The sequence below is a fragment of the Erinaceus europaeus genome, chromosome 7 (genome assembly GCF_950295315.1).
Source record: "Erinaceus europaeus chromosome 7, mEriEur2.1, whole genome shotgun sequence".
NCBI lineage: Eukaryota > Metazoa > Chordata > Mammalia > Eulipotyphla > Erinaceidae > Erinaceus > Erinaceus europaeus.
The window spans coordinates 124445870-124460789 of record NC_080168.1 but is presented as its reverse complement, the minus strand read 5'-3'; the positions used below and the strand labels follow the sequence as shown (position 1 = coordinate 124460789).

General features: G+C 43.7%; 1 pseudogene; it reads left to right on the top strand.

Annotated features, from left to right (window-relative positions):
• Nucleotides 1-1127: 1127 nt before the first annotated feature.
• On the top strand, nt 1128-1231 carry LOC132539566 (small nucleolar RNA U3; annotated as a pseudogene).
• The last annotated feature ends 13689 nt before the right edge of the window (nt 1232-14920 follow it).

Sequence of the window (14920 nt, the reverse complement as noted above, 5' to 3'; positions counted from 1 at the left end):
TGCTATGGAATCTTTTTTAGCATTTCAGAAGCTCTCCCTCTAAATTCTCTACCAAATCATACCAAATAAATAGCATGTTAAATTTAAATTCGCACTGAAATTGTACAGTCAAAACAGAAAGGGTAAAATAAGTACAGACAGCCTGAAGGAAGCAGTTGCCCTGGAAGGAGCCTGGGCTGATGCTGCCCCTTTAATAGATGTTGTAACCAAGACAAGGGCGCCATGTTTGACTTTCAGCTTTTGTCTGGGAAGTGAGACTCAGCTTTTTGGATTTGTGATTCAGGGGAGCCACTTAGCCAGTTACCAGGGTCTGTGGCCAAAACAAAGTGGCATGAACTTTGGCGAAGTTGGGAACTTGTAGCAGAAAATAAGCTTTAGCTCCTGTGTACGATGGCTGCAATAAAGCAGGTACCTTTTAAAATAATTCCCTGCCCGAGCTCCCTCGTCTTCCTGCAAGCCGGTGAATAGAGCAGCGCTATCTACTGCTGTAGGTCCATGGGATAAGAGCCTTTTAACTAAGTCTCTACTTCTGAGTTGTGTTGTTTGTTTATTTTACTGCCACAAGGGTTATGGCTGGGGCTCTCTGTGTGGACGCTATGAATCCATGGCTCCTGAAAGCCCCTTTCCTCCTATTTTTCTTCCTCTTCCTCCTTCTCTTCTTCCTCCTCCTACTTCTCTTCCTCCTCCTCTTTGTCCTCTATCTTCTTTTCCTTCTCTTCCTCTTCCTCCTCCTTCTCTTCCTCTTATATTATTATTATTATTATTTTATTATTGATAGAACAGAGAGAAACTGAAAGGGGTAGGGAAGATGAACAACTACAACCCTGCTTCACAGCTCCTAAAGCGTCCCCCCTACAGGTGGGGATCTGGGACTTGAACCCAGATCCTTGCACATGGTAATATATGCACTCAACCTGGTACCCAACCCAAGCCCATAACACCCCCCCACTCAATTATTTCTTGAGTGAACGTGTTATCTCCATAGTTTGGAATGATTGATGCCATCTGGGAGAATTACAGTTGTTGGCTAAAAGCTCAGTGTGGATTAGCCCTTTTCCTAGACTTGGAGGGAAAAATAAAACAGCCTTTGAAGCTGCATTTTCTCATTACTTTAAAGGGAATAATGGAAGATTATACTTTCAGGGATCATTTCTATAGTTCTTTACTAAAGGGAATAATGGTACCTGTTCTTGACCTCTGTTTGCCTGAAGATAATATTCAAATGAGAGCAAACTTTTGAAAGGCTTTATAATTGCTAGTGTGCCATAAAAATGTAAAGATTGGGGGGTGGGCGGTAGCTTAGGGGGTTAAACACACGTGATGCAAAGCGCAAGGACCAGCATAAGGATCCCGGTTGAGCCCCCGGCTCCCCACCTTACAGGGGAGTCGCTTCACAGGCTCTGAAGCAGGTCTGCAGGTGTCTGTCTTTCTCTACTTCTATCTTCCCCTCCTCTCTCAATTTCTCTGTCCTATCCAGCAATGACAAGAATAACAACAATAATAACAACAATAAACAACAAGGACAACAAAAGGGAAAAAATAGCCTCCAGGAGCAGTGAATTTATAGTGTAGGCACTGAGCTCCAGCAATAACCCTGGTGCAAAAAGTATAATAATAATAATAATAATAATAATAAAGTGTAAAGATGGTATTAGCCAGGGTGATGACATCCTCTGCTTCTTTCCCATTCATCCATTTTTCTATGTCAATCAACATAACAGGCAATAACTTTTGAACTGAAAATCTGAGTGTGAAGTTCTGGTAGTCAAAGGTAGTTGAATGACACAATGAAAAGACAATGCATTTATGTTTTATTTTTTATGTGAATAATTTATGGGCATGTCTCTTTATCTCTCTCTGTCTCTCTCTTTCTCTCTTTTTCTCTTTCTCTCCCTCTCTCTCTCTTTCTCTCACTCTCTCCCTCTCTCTCTCCCTCCTCTCTCCCTCTCTCTTTCTCTCTCTCTCCCTCTCTCTCTCCCTCTCCCTCTCTCTTTCTCTCTCTCTCTTTCTCTCTCCCTCTCTCTCTCTTTCTCTCTTTCCCTCTCTCAGTCTCTGTCCTCTCTCTCTCTCTCAGTCTCTCTCTCCCTCTCTCTCTCTTTCCCTCTCTCTCAGTCTCTCTCTCTCTCTCTCAAGAGTTTTCCCTTGTGGCAAATCAGCTCATTTTACTCATATTTGAACCAAAGCTTCCATTTTTCCCTATAATTTAGGCTCAAAAAGTCCATAGACTCTAATTAATTCGTATGAGGCTGATTGTGTTGTTTTGGATGGTGTTAGAGGCAGGATTCCTCCTTCAGAGGACTTTGAAATAGATTTGAATTATAAAGAGGTGATTAGGGAGTGTTTTGGGTTTCAACAACATAGGGAGAAAGGAGGGAGTAGAATAGACAGGAGAAATAGGTGACCTTCATGCACTCAGCAATGGTCTCAGCTGAAGCCACAAAGAACACTAAAATGGGGGTGGGGGCGCTTCTATTTTAGTGGTTTTGAGTGGGGGTAAAAGAAGTGAATTTTTTTTTTAATTTTTATTTTTTTGTTTATTTTTAGCATCCCCATTTTCCTCCAGTGGAAACTTCTCAAGGTCATAAGTATGGGTTAACTTTTTCTCTCTATCTATCTATATATACCTATATCTATATATACATGCATCTCTCTCTCACTATACATATACATACACATACACATACACATACACATACACATACACATATACATATACATCACCAATTTTTTCTATGGCCCTGTCTTAAGGAAGTAAATCTTTGTATTCTCACAACAGAGCTGATTTTGGATGAAGACAGCCCCTCAGAGAAGATCTGGTTTTAGGTGTGTTACCTCTTTTCAGACAAGAATGATCCCCAGATCAGGCTGTCAGAAGCACTTGTATGGAATTATGCTCTGACATCCATGAAAGGACAGAGCGTCTTAGAGTCTGTAGCCCCAGCTGGCTGCACACCTGCCTTTATAGCTCTATTTACAAACCTCATCTATACCCTCTTGACAAATAGTCATGCTGATTCAGGCAAGTTATTACCTTAGGAAGAACTCTGCCCAGGTTTAGACCCCAAAGAAACTCTTATTATATCAATAGGATATTAGATAGATTCATTAATTTTTGAAAAAGGAAGTATCTGAAATCACCACTGAAGAGTCCAACCTGGAACAGAGTGAGACAAGTGCACTGTTTGGGATTCATCCAGAGGAGTAAACTGTGCAGAATCTATATGGCTCCTGACTCTAGGACTAGTAGGCTTGTGACCTTTAACCGCTGGGTGATCATACCAGCTAGTGTTTGTTGAATAGTCACTGTATACTGGACACTGTTCTAAGTGCTTTTCACCAGTCAGCTGTTTTAATATAACAATGGGATGAGTAGTATAAGCACCCTACCTTTTTTTTTTTTCTTTTTACCAGAGTCCCACTGAGTTCTGGTTTATGGTGGTGCAGGGGATTAAAGGAGCTTCAAGCATGAGATCTCTTTGTATCACCATTATGCTGTCTACGGCTACCCATAAAGACCATTATATGTTATTTCTGCAGAGCTGAGATCTTCATAAATCCCAGAGCCCTTTTCCATTTAGATAGATAGATTGAGAGATGGTGACCTATAGAGGGAGAGGGAGAGGGAGGGAGAGGGAGAGGGAAGGAGAGGGAGAGGGAGGGAGAGGGATAGAGGGGGAGAGGGAGGGAGAGGGAGGGAGAGGGAGGGAGAGGGAGGGAGAGGGAGGGGGAGAGAGAGAGAGGGAGGGGGAGAGAGAGAGGGAAGGAGAGGGAGGGGAAAGGGAGAGGGAAGGGTGAGAGGGAGGGAGGAGAAGGAAGGAGGAGAGAGAGGGAGAGGGAGGGAAGGGGGAGGGAGAGAGAGGGGTGAGAGGGAGGGAGAGGGAAGGGTGAGAGGGAGGAAGAGGGAGAGGGAGAGAGAGGGAGGGGTGAGAGGGAAGGAGAGTGAGAGGGAGAGGAAAGGGAGGGGGAGGGAGGAGATGGAAGGAAGAGAGAGGGAGAAAGGGGAAGGGAGAGGGAGGGGGAAGGAGGAGGGAGAGGGAAAGGGAGGGAGAGGGAGATGAAGGTAGAGGGAGAGGGAGGGAGGGGTGAAAGGGAGGGAGAGGGAGAGGGGAGGGATAGGGAGAGGGAGGGATGAGAGGGAGGTAGAGGGAGCAGGAGGGAGAGGGAGAAGGAGAGGGTGGGGGAGAGGGAAGAAGAGGGAGACAGAGGGGTGAGAGGGAGGGAGAGGGAAGGAGGAGAGAGAGGGAGAGGGAGGGAGATGGAGGGAGAGGGAGAGGGAGGAGGGGGAGGAGGAGGGAGAGGGAGAGGGAGGGGGGGAGGAGGAGGGAGAGGGAGGAGGGGGAGGAGGAGGGAGAGGGAGATGGAGAGGGAGGGAGATGGAGGAGGAGGGGGCAGGGGGAGGGGGGGAGAGGGAGAGAGACTATAACACTGGAGCACCCTCTGCTGCCATGTCATTTCCCATGTGGCACCAGGGCTCAAAGGGCTCCAGCTTGGTTTCCACACAGGGGGAGGAACATGTCCTTCCTTGTGAATCATCTCTTTGACGCTCAACCCCATTTTCTAGTGAAAGACAAAACACATTTGGAAAGGTCAAAATACCTACTAAAGTTCATGGCGGCTAAAGACAGAAAACAGGGATAGCCTCTTAGAACTCCTTCGAAAATGCTAGCAGAGATGTTTTGCCACCTCACCTTATTTTAGTCTTAACTTTTCTCCATAATTAATTTCTGTGACGTTAATTTCCTAAGGCTTCCTTGCTAAAAGTATCACAGACTGGGTGCTCACAAACACAATGGGACTGGTGGCCAGGCAGTGGCACATATTGGCAAGTGCAAGGGCCCAGGTTTGAGCCCCCACTCCCCACCTACAGGGGGAACATTAAAAAATATTATTGATTTAATAGTTATTGACAAGATTGTGGGACAAGATGGGTACAATTCCACACAATTCCCACCACCAGAGTTCTGTGTCCCATTCCCTTGACTGGAAACTTCCCTATTCTTTTTTTTTTAAATATATTTTATTTTTTAAATTTTTTTACATTTATTTATTTTCCCTTTTGTTGCCCTTATTGTTTTAGTGTTGTAGTTATTATTGATTGTTGTTATTGATGTCGCTGAAGTTGGATAGGACAGAGGGAAATGGAGAGAGGAGGGGAAGACAGAGAGGGGGAGAGAAAGATAGACACCTGCAGACCTGCTTCACCGCCTATGAAGGGACTCCCCTGCAGGTGGGGAGCCCAGAGCTCAAACCAGGATCCTTGAACTGGTCCTTGTGCTTCGCGCCAAGTGCGCTTAACCCGCTGTGCTACTGCTGGACTCTTCCCTATTCTTTATTCCTCTGGAAGCATAGACCCAGGATCATTGTGGGGTGCAGAAGGTGGGAGTTCTGGCTTCTGTAACTGCTTATCCACTGGACATGGACATTGACAGGTCGATCCATATCCGGGGGATCATTTTATGAGCAGTGAAGCAGGTCTGCAGGTGTTTCTCTATCTCTCTTCCTCTCCATCTCCCCTCCCCCTCTCAATTTCTCTCTGTCCTATCAAATAAAAATAGAAATAAAAGGGAGTCGGGCGTAGCTCAGTGGGTTAAGTGCAGGTGGCGCAAAGCACAAAGATCAGCATAAGGATCCCGGTTCGAGCCCCCGGCTCCCTACCTGCAGAGGAGTCACTTCACAGGCGGTGAAGCAGGTCCGCAGGTATCTTTCTCTCCCCCACTCTGTCTTCCCCTCCTCTCTCCATTTCTCTCTGTCCTATCCAACAACGATGACAGCAATAACAATAACAATGATAAGCAACAAGGGCAACAAAAGGGAAAATAAATAAATGCAAAAATTTTTTTTTTAAATTATTAAAAAATAGAAATAAAAATAATAGGAATTTATTTTTTATTGTTCTGGAGGGCAGGTATATAAAATCAAGTTGTTGGCAAAGTTGGTTCCTTCTGAGATAATCTGGCTTCATAAAAATATCATTTTGATCTTTACTTTTATGGCCATGTAGCAACCTCCCTGTGTGCCTGTATCTGTTTCTTTTTTTAAAATTAATTAATTAATTAATTAATTTTTAAAAAGGAGATATTAACAACACCATAGAATAAGAGGGCTACAACTCCACACAATTCCCACCACCAGATCTCCATATCCCTTCCCCTCCCCTGATAGCTTTCCTATTCTTTATCCCTCTGGGTGTATGGACCCAAGGTCATTGTGGGATGCAGAAGGTGGAAGGTTTCTGTAATTGCTTCCCTGCTGAACATGGACATTGACTATTCAATCCATACTCTTAGCCTGTCTCTCTCTTTCCATAGTGGGATGAGGCTCTGGGGAAGTGGAGCTCCAGGACACATTGGTGAGTTCCTCTGTCCAGGGAAGTCTGGTTGGCATCCTGCTAGCATCTGGAACCTGGTGGTTGGAAAGAGAGTTAAAAAACAAAGCCAAACAAGTTGTTGAGCAGTCATGGACCTAAAGGCTGGTTCAGATGAAGTGTTGGTTGTTTCTCTTTTTATAAGGACCCTAGTCATATTGGATGAGAGGGCTCACTGCCTCCTCTGAGGTTGATCAGGCCTACAAAAACCTTATTGCCAAATAGAATTACGTTCAAGGGTCAGGGGGTAGCACACCTGATTAAGTGCTCACATTACAGTGGCAGGGACCTAGGTTCAAGCCCCTGGACCCTCCTGCCCTCCCCCCACAAGGAGAAAAACTTCATGAGTGGTGAAGTAGGGTAGCAGGCATCTCTCTGCCTCTTTCCCTTTCTATCTCCCCCTCCGCTCTCAATTTCTCTCTGTCTATATCCAATAATAAATGAAAAAGTATTTTTAAAAATATATTCATAGGTATCTGAAATAGGAATTCAACCCAAAACATCACTTCATTGTGAAGATTAGTTCTTGGACAAAACACTACTCTTTTTTTTTCCCCTCTTTTGTTGCCCTTGTTGTTGTAGCCTTGTTGTGGGTATTATTGTTGTTGTTGATGTCCTTTGTTGTTGGATAAGTCAGAGAGAAATGGAGAGAGGAGGGGAAGACAGAGAGGGGGAGAGAAAGACAGACACCTACAGACCTGCTTCACTGCCTGTGAAGTGACTCCCCTGCAGGTGGGGAGCTGAGGCTTGAACCGGAAACTTTGTGCAGGTCCTTGTGCTTACTACTATTTCCACTCAGCCTGGTACACCACTACCCAGCCCCCATTACAAGACAGACTCTTTAGCACTCGGTCTCCAATATTTATCTAGCTTTGGCATTAGATGCAGTTGCAACAATGGAGACTACCGTTGTTATTGATATAAATTCTTTGTGCTTAAGAAGTTTACCATCAAGTGCAGCATGGTAAACAAATACATTAATGCATACGATAATTTCTGAACCCTACATGCTCTTGGGGAGAAAGGGGGGGGAGTAGCAAGATATGAAGAGGAGTGACTGAGTCGATAAGTATCTTTATCTAACAATCTAGGTCAGCTCTCTCTAGGAGGGTGACATCTGAATTGAGGCCACAGTAGTCAGAAGAAGGCAGCAGTGCAAAAGATCTCAGAGTAAAGAATGCCAAGGGCAAACTCCCTGCCTGAGAATATCCTTTGAATGTTCAAGAAAGAGAATGAAAATGATTTTCCCTAAAGTGCATGAACAAAGGGAAAAGAAACCAATTAGGGAAGGAAGTGAGGAAGGTTGGGCTTTTATGATCTTTTTTCCACTGTAGGTTACTTGAGGAGTCCATTAGCCATCTGGGAGATAATGATTGAGCACTGTTGGCCTTTAATGCTTGAAGAGCTTATTAAAGACAAAAGTTTGAAGTTTCAGAATCTTCCCTGCATGTTCTCTGTAAGATAGACTGTAGAGGGAGTCAGGCTGTCGCGCAGCGGTTTAAGCTCAGGTGGCGCAAAGCACAAGGACCAGCATAAGGATCCCGGTTCGAACCCCGGCTCCCCACCTGCGGGGGGGTCGCTTCACAGGCAGGTCTGCAGGTGTCTATCTTTCTCTCCTCCTCTCTGTCTTCCCCTCCTCTCTCCATTTCTCTCTGTCCTATCCAACAATGACAACAACAATAATAACTACAACAATAAAACAACAAGGGCAACAAAAGGGAATAAATAAATAAAATAAAATAAAATAAGATAGACTGTAGAGAGGTCAAAACAGGATCAGGAACACCACTTGTGGAGTTACTGTGTCAATTCAATTCAAAGATGATGAGAACTTGGGGGAGGGTCAAAGTGGTAGAGTTGATGGTGAGGTACTGGGGCAGAGATGCATTTTAAAGGCAGAGAGGATGGAACTTTTTATGAACTTGATGTAAGGTTTGAACAAAGAAATATCTGTCCAAGAGTCCACAGTGTAACAGAAGGTGTCACAGAAAGGGGGCCAGGAGCAACCACTGTGGCCCCAAGAAGGAGCAATTATAATTGATTATAACAAGTGCTTCAGTAAGAATAACCTTAGACAGGAATGTGAAAAACTTGAAGGGAGACTAGAGTTCTCTCAAGACTAGTAGAGATGTGCTGGGATAGCCTGATGGTTGTTCTTCCTGAGCACATGCTCTCTGGGTTGGAGAGAACGCTCTGGGTTGGAGAGACCAGAGCCAACCTAGGCTGCTGCACCGGAGATGGATTAGGAACTCGTGCCAGGCTAGCGTTGAAGCCTGACTCACCAAGCGGGAACATATCCAATGTTTTTAATCAGAAAAGAAGATTCTTTTATACTTGCCAAGAAGGAAGTGGTAGGGTGTAAAACAGGATGTGACTAGAAGAGGGGGCGGAGCTAAAAGAGAGTGCGAACCAATGGGGATTAAACCAATGCCCTGCAGGCAGGGTGGGTCTCAGGTAAAACAGTGACTATGTAAATAGACCACAGCATTCAGCAATGCAGGGGAACAGAAGCAGAATTAGCCAAGGGAGAAATGATGGCCAACAGACATGTGTCCTTCTTAGCTGATACTTGGTTTATGAACAGACAGGCTGCAAAGAGAGATCACAGTGAAGCATTTTACTTTGAGATGAGAAGCGTGATTTCACATCTCCTGAAATATGAGTGAGTGTGGTAGCTCTTGAAGTCATTGGTGGGCCATTAGTACATGGATGGAGAGTTGAAATCAGACCATAAAATTGATCCCAGTTGCTTCTCTCTGACTCTAGGGCAGGGATGGAGACTATTTATTTTGCTTCCAGGGGTCATTTGGATATTTATTTCTTCTTCATTCTAATATTCACCACTTATTCCTCTCCCTCCTTCTCGCCTCCAGGGTTATTCCTGTGGCTCATTGCTGGCACCATTAATCTACTACTCCTGGCAGCCATTTTTTTCCATTTTATTGGATAGGCCAGAAAGAAATTGAGGAGGGAGATAGAGATCGAAAGAGGAAGATAGACATCTGCAGACCTGCTTCACCTGTGAATGGTCCCTCCTGTAGGTGGGGAGCCAGGAGCTCAAACCCAGGTCCTTGCATGGGTCCTTGCACTTAGTACTATGCATGCTAAATGAGATGTGCTACACCTGGCCCCTTTGTTTCTTTCTTTCTTTTTTCCTACCAGAGTCATTACTGGGTTCTGGGGTCTAGTGCCTGCACAATGAATCTACCATTCATCATGACTTCTTTCTTTCTTTCTTTCTTTCTTTCTTTCTTTCTTTCTTTCTTTCTTCCTTTCTGCCTCTTTTTAATATTAAATCAGAAAGAAGTTGAGATGAGAAGCATAAGAGAAGCAGAGAGAAGAGAGATACTGGCAGTGCTGCTTCACTAGTGCTGTAGCCTCTCTTTTGGAGATGGAGTCAGGAGTGTTTGATATTTATATAGTATTTGCAGACCATTGCAAATTTTAACAACTTTAAATTAACACTTAGTTTTCTTATGAGAGTTCTTACTAGAACTTCTGGTAAGGGACAGGCCTTGGCAATCAAATGAGGTCACAGGTTGTATATAGTCCTAGGACACCCCCCATAGCCCCCCACCGCACACATGCCTCTGTTTTGGAGGAGTAAGGTTTAGACAATGGGATTGTTCTTGAAAGGAACCCCATGTGAATACATACTAGTTGACACAGAATTAAGCTAGAGTCAGTCTTTCTTTCAAGATACTCGGTGATAAGGAAGACTGGCTTTTTATTGTGTCAGCAAAAATACTTTGAAAAATAAGGGAAAGAGAAAGGTCCCTGCAGAGAAGACAAGAACTCTGACAAAACACACAGACACACACAGACACACACAGGGCTTCACACACCTTTTGTAAACATTTCTCCAGATGGCGTCATTTGTACCAGCATATAACAAAAGTATCAGCAGCACAGCTTCTTTAATTATTAATTTCTTTATAAACTTACCTTAAGAGGGGGCACGGCGGTGGCACATCCAATAGAGTGCCATTGTTACAGTGTGCAAGGACCAAGGTTCAAGTCCTGAGTTTCCACCTGATGGGTAGAAAGTTTAAGAAGCTGTGAAGCAGTGTTGCAGTCTCTCTCTCTCTCTCTCTTTTTCTTTCTTCTTCTTCCTTCCCTCCCTCTCTTCCTTTCTCCTCCAGACCTTCCCTCTCAACTTTTCTCTGTCTCTATGTAAAAATAGTTAAATAAAATCCAGTATCAAATTACATGAAGAGAGACACATACATTTGCCAAACTGAGCACTTGCTATACCAAGTAGAGTCTACTTGGATACATTCAAGGGTTCTTGCTCATCTCATTTTTCTTCCTAATAGTAGACGTTCAGTATGGCCTTGACCCAAGACATTAGCTTACTTATTGGCAGCTTCTCCAAGCTTCTGACCATTCTCCTGGATTACTTTTCTTGGAAGGTTTTCCTTTTTGAAAGTCTTTGCATCAGCAATGACCAACCACTGATGTGTTGCCTGGGCTCTTCTTCTGAAATCTAAGGTATTCCAACAAATATTTAGTTAGCCTCTGAGTTAAGGGGTGGTTTCTGTGATATAGTCTGCCTGGCTAGCTTCCCCGGTGGGAGAGAGACGACCAGGGACTCATAGCTGAGTTGGGAAGCAGTGCAATGCCATGCTGGCTTTATTCATCTGCATTTATACTCTCCAGGAAGGAAGTGATAGAGTGTAAAAACAGGGTGTGACTAGGAGAGGGGGTGGAGTGAAAAGAGTGCAAACCAGTGGGGATTAAACCATTGCCCTGCAGACAGGGTGGGTCTCAGACAAAATAATGATTATGTAAATAGACCAACATCGTTAAGCAGGGGGGAGCTGGTGTACTGCCCAACATATGTCTATAGGAGAATATGTTATGTCTTTTGAACAAAGCTGTGACCTCTTGGAAATTGGCCTAACATGCATTGTGATGGGCATTTGGGAGTGTGAAGTTAACTCCACTCTTCATCTGATTAGAGAGACATAGATTCCATCTTTTTCATAACCAAGTGTGTGCTTTTCCAGAACCATAAAACTCCCAAATAAAATATTCAGTATAAAATGTAGATTTAAGTACACTGTAAAAGAGAGGTATAGGATCACAAAGATGCACTAGGGCAAATTAAGTAATTATTATTAGTTAGGCACAGAGTAGTTCACTTACCCTATTCTCAGGTACATAATAAAACAACACATGTATAAAGTCAGACTTCTGATATCCTGTTAGAAATCATTTTCAAAGCCGGACTTAAACTCTTTAAGTTCTAAATTTATTCAGTGTTTTCAGGAGCTAATGGCATTTGTAAACTGGATGCATACTTCTTTTGGGCAGCCTGGCTATAAATTCATAACCCATAATTGAGTTAAGTAGCTAGTACTTTATTATCTCAGTTCTTTCATTATGCTTTTCAACAGACTACCTGCAGTCACCCTGTTTTACTTCGATAAGGGAAATGAAAATAAATGTCTTTGTGTCACTTTCTTCTAAGGTGTAATGAGAAAAGAGAAGTGATATGCATTTATTCATTCTCCTTTTATTTCTTAGGGCTTATTGAACAAAACTCTCTGAGTTCCAGATTTTTGCATATATTTTTTAAATTTATGTTTTGACTCTCTACTTTAAAAAAAAAAGTCATCAGTTTTCCTGTAGCTTGCTTAAATGATGGCCAGTTCATTTAGAGATGTTAACTCCACTGCCAAGAGACATAACACATCCTGAATCAGTTGTACTGCAACTATTTTAAATGAAACCAGACAATGACTTGCTCCTACACAATAACTGGTTTTCCCAGTGGAGATGATTATTTCTTTCAGTAGAGTCCAGAGTAAATATCAAGACAATCAATGCAGAGCATAAATAGAAATGTGTTCTCTGTTGTCCCAAAGTTTGGTGAGTAAAAGGGTGGGGGGGGAAGAAAAGCACAAGCAAATGGAAAGAGATTCTCAGTAATATATTTTTTAAATTTTTATTTATAAAAAGAAAACACTGACTAAACCATAGGATGAGAGGGGTACAACTTCACACAGTTACCACCACCAGAACTCTGTATCCCATCCCATCCCCTGATAGCTTTCCTATTCTTTATCCCTCTGGAAGTATGGACCCAGGGCCATTATGGGATGCAGAAGGTGGAAGGTCTGACTTCTGTAATTGCTTCCCTGCTGAACATGGGCATTGACAGGACAATCCATACTCGCAGCCTGTCTCTCTCTTTCCCTAGTGGGGCAGGGCTCTGGGGAAGCAGAACTCCAGGAACACATTGGTGGGGTTGTCTGTCCAGGGAAGTCCAATTGGCATCATGTTAGCATCTGGAACCTGATGGCTCAAAAAAGAGTTAACATATAAAGTCAAACAAATTGTTGAGTAATTATGAAAATAAAGGCTGGACTAGTTCAGATGAAGAGTTGGGGGTCTCTGTTTTGTAGATAGCTAGTAGGCCTATTTTAGTTATATATTCCAAAGGGCCCATGACTGACTATACTAGGTTTGTTTGGTTTTTTTTTTTTTTTTTTTTTTTTCTGAGCCTGACATCTGATATGCAGGTGGATCCAAGTTATTGTCCGGAGACATGATGTCATGGCTGGAAAAGGACCAGAAAGCTGAATCAGGGAAGAGATAGCTCCCAAATATTGGAAAGGTGTATAAATATTGTTGACTGTAAACCCCATAGATGTGGGTGTTGGGTGGTAGTGTGGCAGGCTAAGCACACATGGCGCAAAGCATAAGGACTGGTGTAAGGATCCCGGTTTGAGCCCCTAGCTCCGCACCTGCAGGGGAGTTGCTTCACAAGCAGTGAAGCATACCTGCATGTCTGTCTCTTCCTCTCTGTCTTCCCCTCCTCTCTCAATTTCTCTCTGTCCTATCCAACAACAATGACATCAGTAGCAACAATAATAAAACAACAAGGGCAACAAAATAAATAAATAAAACCATCAATTTTATCTGGTCTTTTTAAGTCAAAGTGAAGTAGCATAGACTAAGAAACAATTGAAAAATTTAATCCCAGAATGAGAAGTCATATATACAAACTGCATCTAGAGTTTCCTCAGTTTTGTTACTGAAGATTTCAGAAGGGGATGTAGGGGGTGCTGGGTGGGTGGAACACCTGGTTGAGAGCACAGATTAAGAGTTGGGTAGTCTCTGTTTTGTAGATAGTTAGTCGTACTATTTTAGTTCTATTCCAAAGAGACTATGACTATACATTTTTAGAAAGAGCATATGCCCATATGTATCCATAAATTAGGGAAAAATATATACCTGAAAGCAAAAGTGTACAATAGTCTGCAGTGAGTCAGTATATGCAGGAAGCAAGTAGAAAGATCTAAAAAGAAATCATAAAGTTCATAATGAAATAGTGTCTACTCTCAGGCTGCGATACAGAGGAGAGAGAGGAGATCCAGAGCAGAGAGGGAACACAAATCTTTTTCACGTGAGCACCTCAGAGTTGGGTGAGAGTGAAAGCAGTTCAGGCCATGTGGAGCTAGCAAAATGGCTGCCTCCCGCTACACACAGAACCCTTCCCTGTGTCCAGTCACCAAGGTGGAAAGCAGGCGAGAGAGAGAGGCAGAAGCAGGAGGGCTTGATAGCGCAAAAACCGGAAGTGATGAGTCAGGACAGGATTGGTTGGGAAAGGCACTCCGGGAATATCATTTCAACTCTTGTGGGATTTGACAATGCCCTGAGGGGACAACATGGTGGAACAAGGCACTCCGGGATTAGAATTACAGCTCTTACGGGAATGGACTAGACTCTGAGGGGACAACATGGTGGATGTGACCTCATCTACACAATTTCCCAGCATCTCCCCCTTTCCTTTTATCTAATGGCCACAGTATAGGAAAGTTAGAGTGGAGCAGGCTTAAATGTTTTTAAGGAATGCCATCCTCAGGTGGGAAGATGTAGGATGTTGTGTGGGGGAGGGAAGACTTACATGGCCGCCAACCTTGTGAGATTTATGTGTCCCCCCTGTGCTCAACCCCTCTGTAGAGAGAGACTTACCTGGAGGGACTCATCTCATAGGTTAAGCTCTGTCAGGCTCCACCATCTCCTCACAGTTTTTCTATATCTTTCCCTATCTTTCTATCTAGTGGTCGCATTAAGATGGGTCAATGTCTATAAAAGACTCCATCTGTGACAGAGGAATAGTAGTGTAGAGGTGAGCAGAAACCCTTTGCTCATAAACCTGAATGACATAACAAAACAGGAAGGGACAAGTAGGGGAGCAGTAAGAGCCAGTGTGATGCCAAGGGAAGGCTGTTGGGCAAGGGGGTGTTTCCTGTCTCTTGCCTCTGGGGGCAGGGTGTCTCTTGCCTCTGGGGGCAGGGCCTAGTAATGGGGGGGCGTTTCCTGCCTCAAAGGACAGGACCTGCAGGCAAGAGGGCATGGCCTGCCAAGCAGAAGGGCTATTTGGCACTGTACAGTGCTCAAGACAACAGGCTGCAAAGTCCATGAACTACTGTGGGTTAGTCTTTGAAAAACCAGCAGTGTAAGGGGAAGGACGCTGCTGTAAAATTGTGTAAAGTGTCCAAAGGGTGTACCAGCAAGTCTGATAGAAGTCTCAGTCCAAAGTAG